Below are 6,662 nucleotides of genomic sequence, written 5' to 3'. Positions count from 1 at the left end.
CTTTCTGACAAGCGCACGCGCCCTAAAGGAAAAACCTCTAAAAAAAAAAAAAAAGGCAAAATAAGTGTCATCAAGTGGTGTGGTAGTAATAACAATGGATTCCCACATAGTCAATCACAGTTTGAGTTCCAGACCCAGCAGCTTAAAAAGCACACCGTGCACATGTATACATGTACCCAAAATGATGAGAGGAGAGTGGAGAAGAAGGGATAAAGAAGCTCAAGTTGGAAATAGTGCTATGAACAAAAATGGTGGCATAAGAGACTAGTGAGAGATAAGGAAAAAATCTTGTATTAGAGTATGACATCTCTGGAGCAAGACAGTGAGTGGCATAGCAATAAAACTCAGTACTCTACAATGCAATCCCACATCATTCCTGGTTTAAGTTCAGAGACCTCCCTGAGTACACTGGGCACACACTTTTGGGGGGTGCTTGCTCTCTCTCTCTCTCTCTCTCTCTCTCTCATCTCACAGAAGAAATAAATGAATATGCTTAAAGAAAAAGAGTATGACATTTCTGCGGAGCTATGATGGCTAAGAAAACTCTGTGAAGAGCAGTATCTGTGCTCACAGAACATCAAGTGGCCAGAGGAAGGTGGGTAAGAGCTTAGCATGTTCTGGGAACTGAATGAGGCCAGTGGATGCGAAATGTCTAAGAAGGAAAGTGTTGTGACAGTAGGTTGGAGAGTCCGGCAAACACTGAGTCATATGAGGCTCCTTAGTCCACGGTAAGGGGTTTGAATTCTTTTTTTTTTTTAAATTCAGTAGGAAGATACTGAGGGAAAATATCACGTGGCATAATACGATCTATTTTATGTTGACAAAAGACCAGTCTGATTTCTGTGGGCAGAACAAATAGCACGTGGCATTTCTCATGCAAGAAAAAGCAGAATTTTCTGATGAGTTGGATTCGGAAGAAACTAAAGCATGACTTTATGGCTTCTGGATTGACCAAGTGGGTGGAGGAAGGGTCATGGATGGGGCATGGGTGGCAGTGCTCTTTATTGAAAGGCAGGAGGCTCAGGGAGGAAGTCAATTACAATGTGGGTTCATGTCTACACTATGGCTATGTCCAAACACAGAAAATGATTCATAGCCAAAGCCAGTGCTTCTTGCCCAGATCTTGATGACTTCAAACTTAAATCACTTCAGCAGACTTCCGACTACAAGCTCACCAGCCTGGCCTCCTGCCTCTCCGCAGTGTGACCTTCCATGTTGATGTAATGTGTAATATTTAATTATTCCAGTCCACCTCTCCACTCCCTGACCATTTCAGGAAGAATGGGACCTTGGATCTTATTCCACTTACTAGGTCTCTTCCTTGTGTGGCAAAGTACAGAGAAATAAATGTCAAGATTGAATACAAAAGTAAAAGAGGCATTTAAATTTTTTTACCGAGAGAGGTATAAAGGGAATAACTAACCTTAATGATTTTTAGCAAAGCAGTTTACAAAAACACATTTAAGATAGCAGTTAGTATCATTCCATTTAGCTGAACATACAATTTTAGGGACCAGCAGTTAGCGTAAAGGCTATGTCGCTGAACTCCCATGTAGCCAACCGCAGTTCAAGTCCCAGACCCCAGGGGCTTAAACTCATGCCGGGCGCATGTACGTGCATGTCCAAGATCCCCAGAGAAGAATGGAGGAGAAGGGATTGCAGCATGGCCATCTCCCTTGGGGGGTGATTTCTCGCTTTCTGTCTCTCTGTCTTTCTCTGTGTCTCTGGCGAGCTGGCGAGTGCACATGCCCTATAGCTAAAATCTCTCAAAAAAAATACAATTTTACATTTTTGTGATTGAAAATCACTTTGTAATTGAAAGAATAGTAATTTATTTAATCAATGACCAGTATAGAAAATTCAGAAAGTTCATATTATTTGGCAGGTGGTGTGGTGGTTAAGGAAGCTGGATTCCCACATGGCCAACCATGGTTCAAGTCCCAGACCTGGCGGCTTGCTTTCTTACCCCCTCCCACCTCTTGTCAAGTTAAAATAATAATAAATAAAATTAAGTGAATAAATTATTAAAAAGTTCATATTATTTGGGCCTTTATAAGAAAATAACTGTGTTATTTTTATGAGAAATAACTAGAGGACCAGCTTCATGGCACAGTGGTAATGTATTGCTAAAGAAAAGTTGGATTCCACATGGCAGCCATGGCTGAATCCCTGGCCCAGTCAACCTAAAACATACAAGGCATGCACATGAGTGCCCCAGATCCAATGTGTTGTAGGACTGGAGGAAAGGGAGTGTGATATTAACCAGACCCTGTGAAGGGTGCTCATCTCTCACTCTCTCTCTCCCTCTCTCTCTCTCTCTCTCTCTCTCTTTGTCACTTACTCACATATGTGCACTTACTCACTCTATCATAAATAAAAGAAAACATTTTAAAGAAAAAATTGGGTTATTTTATGAGAAAATAGGTTGTTTCCAGCATGTCTTTTCCTTTTTTAAGTTGATTTATTCCATGAGAGGAGACACACAAAAAGAGAGAGGCATCCCCAACAAGGCCTCAGAGTCACAATCGTACCCTCAGCCCCAGCCAGAATCACAGACAGTACATACACACGGCTCTGGGGACCCAGGGAGACCATGGGACACAAACCTGGGGCCTTCACATACAACCTCAGCATCTTGGAGCATCATGTCAGCCCTGGAGCACTACAGCCGGCCTCCTAGAACAAGTGTTATTCCAGTTCAAATTTACCAGAAAACTCCTCAAGTGTTTTGTTTTGTTTTTTTAATTTTTTTTTCCCCAAGTGTTTTATCAGAAAAACAAATTTCTTCTCAGACAGAGATCATGAATTAAGTCATAAAAAGTTTTTATCCTGGACCATATCTGGGGAAAAATTTTTATTTTATAGTAGTGAACATCCAACTATTATGAAAGAGAGTCTTATACTTCTTAGCAAAGTAGCAAGGCAGAAATTTAAATTTGACAACATAGTAAGATGAAATAATTTCAGACTGAATAAAACTTTTATCTACACAGCATTGCATGGTTTCTTTTGTTTTAGATTTTGCCATAGGGCACATGCACTCGCCAGAGAGACAGAGAAAGTGAAAACTCACCCCAGGAAGGGATGGCCACACCACAATCTTTTCTCCTCCACTCTCCTCTCAAGATTTTGGGCACACACGCTCACATGCACATGCACCCAGTGAAGTTTCAAGCCTCCGGGTCCAGGATTCGAGCTGCAGTTAGTCATATAGGAGTCCAGCACCTTAGCCATTATGCCACTTGCTCCCACAGCATTGCTCTTTGTTCTTTGTGCCCCAAAGGTCATTAATATGTTCTCTGAACTTCTCTCTTTCCTCACCTTCACTGAAATGCTAATGCACAGTGGAGCATTTTTTTCCATAAGACTTGTTAGGAAATATGATTTAAAATTAAATTCCTATAACTAAGGCCCACTGAAATATCAAGGCCCATTATTTCTGAGTTTTACATTACATGAGTGAAGCCTTGATTACATTCTTTTACAGCATTTGCCTGGAAGGGAGAGGTAGTTTTCTTTTCCCAGTTATTTCTTTATATTTTCGATCTTTATTTATTTATTTATTTATTTTTTGGAGAGGTTTTTGCTATAGGGCACGTGTGCTCGCCAGAAAGACAGAGAGAGACAGAGAGACAGAAAGAAAGAAATCACCCCCCTGGTGGGGGGGACAGTCACGCGGCAATCCCTTCTCCTCCTTTCTCCTCTCAGGATCTTGGGCATGCACGCACACGCACCTGGCATGAGTTTAAGCCGCCAAGTCCAGGACTCAAACCACGGTCGACTACATGGGAGTCCAGCAACATAGCCATTACGCTAACTGCTGGTTCCTATATTTTTGATCTTGACTCCCTTGCTTTAAGCCTGTTCTTTCTCCTATAGCCCCACATTCTATTAATAGTACAGTTATCTTTCTGGTCACCCATACAAACACCTCTGCAATCACCTGACTCCCTTCTCCTTGTCCTTCCCTCCCTCCTAATATAATTTATATAAGTTATCTGCATCCCATTCTTCCCTAGTACGTTTGTCACAACTTTGGATCAGGCTCTCAGTGACTTTTCATTGTTTCATTGCAGTAACTCCCCAGTAGACCTTTCTGTGTCCAGCATCTTCTCCTCCCATCCAGCTGTAATACTGTGGTGTATGATAAGCAATAGAGGCCAGCAGATAGCAGGGAGGTTAAGGCAGCTGGATCTTACATGGCCAACTGCAGTTTGACTCCTGGACTTGGAGGCTTGAAAACCACTCTCGGCACACGTGCATACATGCCCCAAGTCCTGAAAGAATGGAGGAAAAGGGATTGCAGCATGGCCAACCCTGGGAGGTGCTTTCTCACCACTCTCTCTCTCTCTCTCTGTCCCTCTCTCCCTCTCTCCCTCTCTTTGTTACTGGTGAGTACACACACTCTATAGCAAAAATAATATAGTAAGAAATACATATTTTGGTCTGGTTCCTGGCACTGAGCTCCTAAAACCTTTGTAATTCCCTGAGCAAAAGGGTGTTCAGAGAATCTTCTGTTTTCTTTAACACCAGTTTCAGACACAGAGCTCCTAATCCCTTAGAATTTCCTGGGTGATAGGAGTGTCTTTTGTTCTAATGAAACAACGTTCAGGTGGGCTCCCAGATGCGAACCATTTACTGGTAAGAACAGCAGATGGCATAATGGTTATGTCACTGGACTCCCACATAGTCAACCATCCTGGACCTGGCAGCTTAAAAGTCATGCTGGGCACGTGAGCGTGCATGCCCAACATCCTGAGAGAAGAGTGGAGAAGGAATTGCGGCACAGCTATCTCCCCTGGAAGGTGATTTCTTGCTTTCTACCTCTCTGTCTCGTCACTGAAAAATCTCTTTAAAAAAAAGAATAAGCCATGATTAGAAGCTTGAAACTCAGTTCCCATCCTTTAGGAGGAGTAAAGGGGATGAGTTAACCGATTAGTCATGCCTTTGTGATGAAGCCTCCATAAATCTCCTTGAACTACAAGGTTCAGAGAGCTGGGTGGGTGAACACATCTGTTTTCCAGGGGAGTAGTGCATACAACTCCACGAAGACAGAAGGTCCTTCACTCAGGACCACTCCAGACTTTGCCTTGTGTTCCTTTTCATTTGACTGTTCATCTGAATCCTTTATCATACTCTTTATTAAATAATACACTGGTAAATGTAAAGGTTTCCCTGAGTTCCATGAGCTCCCCTAGCAAATTATCAAACCCAAGGAGGGTGCAGTGGGAACCCTAATTTATAACTGGTTCATCAGAAGTATAGTTCACTTGGGACCAGCAGTTGGAGTAATAGCTATGTTGCTGGACTCCCATGTAGTTGACCACAGTTCACGTCCTAGGCCCGGGGGCTCAAACTCACACCGGGCGTGTGTGCGTGTGTGCCCAAGATCCCAAGAGGAGAATGGAGGAGAAGGGATTGAGGCATGGCCATGCCCCCTGGGGATGATTACTCGCTTTCTATCTCTCTATCTCTGTCTTTCTGGCAAATGCATGTGCCCTATAGCAAAAACCTCTCAAAAAATAAAATTAAAAGGACCAGCAGTTAGAGTAATGGCTATGTCACTAGAGTCCCATGTAGTCGACCCTGGTTCATGTCATGGACCTGGTGGCTTAAAACTCATGCCGGTCACGTGTGTGTGCGTGCCCAAGATCCCGAGAGGAGGATGGAGGAGAAGGGATTGCAGCGTGGCCATCCCCCCTGGGGGGTAATTTCTCACTTTCTGTCTCTCTCTCTCTCTGTCTGGCGAGCACACCCGCCCTCTAGCAAAAACCTCTCCAAAAAAAAAAAGAAAGAACATTTAAAAAGAAGTATAGTTCACAGCCTGAGACTTGTGACTGGCATTGGAAGAGAAAGCAATTCTGTGGGACGGCCCTTACCCTGCAGAATCTGATACTTCTCTGGTTAGTGACAGAATTAAATTAATAGTAGGACTCCTGGTGATTTCTGCTGGAGAATTTTTGCTGTGTAGAAAAAAACCACACACATTTTGGTGGCTAGCATTTCAAGTATTGATAGTACAAGAGAAAACAGTCAGCTAGTTGCTGTTTTTCCTAATATACTAGCCTACACTTTGCTTCCAGTTTTTTCTTCCTAAAGCCTAAATGGTTTCTGCACAGCTCAGAATTTTCAGTGCCCTCCATGTCCCATCTTCAACCTTCTCCCCTGCTTTCCCTTTTCCCTCTTAGGCCATCACAACTGTTTTCAGGGCAATACATTGATGCAGTGGCTAATAAGACACTAATGATGGACATTAGAGGAATTGGGATAAAATAACACAAGAGATATAAAAAAATGGTGTCCAAGGTTGGTCCCTCAGCACAATGGTTAAGCACTGTGGATTGCAAGTGGAATTCCACATGGCTGACCAGGGTTCATATTCCAGCCCAATAGCTTGAAAGACATGTCAGGCACATGTGTATATCCCCAAAAGCCTGACGGGAGGGGGAAGTGGAGGAAAAAGTTTTGCAACATGACCATAGCACATCAAGAGATGTTCTCTCTATGGGAACCAGCAGTTAGCATAATGGCTATGTCGCTGGATTCCCACGTAGTCGACCACGGTTCGTGTCCCGGACCCAGTGGCTTAAAACTCACGCTGGGCGTGTGTGCGTGCGTGCCCAAGATCCCGAGAGGAGAATGGAGGAGAAGGGATTGCGGCG

The sequence above is a fragment of the Tupaia chinensis genome, unplaced genomic scaffold, assembly GCF_000334495.1.
Source record: "Tupaia chinensis unplaced genomic scaffold, TupChi_1.0 Scaffold139927_1, whole genome shotgun sequence".
Classification (NCBI taxonomy): domain Eukaryota; kingdom Metazoa; phylum Chordata; class Mammalia; order Scandentia; family Tupaiidae; genus Tupaia; species Tupaia belangeri.
This window is presented reverse-complemented; position numbering follows the sequence as displayed.